The sequence below is a fragment of the Bos javanicus genome, chromosome 5, assembly GCF_032452875.1.
Source record: "Bos javanicus breed banteng chromosome 5, ARS-OSU_banteng_1.0, whole genome shotgun sequence".
Taxonomy (NCBI): domain Eukaryota; kingdom Metazoa; phylum Chordata; class Mammalia; order Artiodactyla; family Bovidae; genus Bos; species Bos javanicus.
Genome location: NC_083872.1, coordinates 20,136,693 through 20,137,623, shown reverse-complemented (window position 1 = coordinate 20,137,623; position 931 = coordinate 20,136,693). Strand labels below are relative to the sequence as shown.

The 931-nt window shown below is 48.9% G+C and overlaps 1 pseudogene; it reads right to left on the bottom strand.

The window, feature by feature from the left end:
- Positions 1-552: 552 nt before the first annotated feature.
- Positions 553-670, bottom strand: LOC133249018 (5S ribosomal RNA; annotated as a pseudogene).
- Between the last annotated feature and the right edge of the window lie 261 nt (positions 671-931).

The following is a 931-nucleotide window of genomic DNA, read 5'->3' as shown; positions in this document are numbered from 1 at the left end:
CTTTTCAAGTGGACCACATTTCGTCAGAACTCTTCACCATGACCTGTTTGTCCTGGGTGGCCCTACACGGCATGCTCATAGTTTCATTGAGTTAGACAAGGCTGTGCTCCATGTGATTAGATTGGTTAGTTTTCTGTGATTGTGGTTTTCAGTCTGTCTGGCCTCTGATGGAGAAGGATAAGAGGCTTATGTAAGCTTCCAGATGGGAGAGACTGACTGAGGGGGAAACTGGGTCTAGTTCTGATGGGCGGGGCATGCTCAGTAAATCATTAATCAAATTTTCTGTTGATGGGTGGAGCTGTGTTCCCTTACTGCCATTTGAAGTAAAGTGAAGTCGCTCAGTCGTGTCTGACTCTGCGACCCCATGGACTGTAGCCTACAAGGCTCCTCTGTCCATGGAATTTTCCAGGCAAGAGTACTGGAGTGGGTTGCCGTTTCCTTCTCCGGGGCATCTTCCTGGACCAGGGAGTGAACCCGGATCTCCAGCATTGCAGGCAGACGCTTTACCGTCTGAGCCACCAGGGAAGCCTAAAATTAAAAAAAAAAAAAAAAAGCCTACAGCACCAGGCATTCCCAGGTGGTCTCCCATCCAAGTACTAACAGGCCCGACCCTGCTTAGCTTCTGAGATTAGACAAGATCGGGCGCGTTCAGGGTGGTATGGCCGTAGACTCCTGCTATTTACCTGTGGCCAAACTATGGTGGAGGTAATGAAGATAATGGTGACCTCCTTCGAAAGGTCCCATGCATGTACTGCTACACTCAGTGCCCCCAACCCTGCAGCAGGCCACCACTGACACATGCCTCCACTGGAGACTCCTAGACACTCACAAGCAAGTGAATGTCTATATCTAACCTCAGTTACATCCTGTATTCCAGCATTGTGAATAACCTAATAATTTGTAAAGAGCTAGCATTTCCTCATGCCTCCCT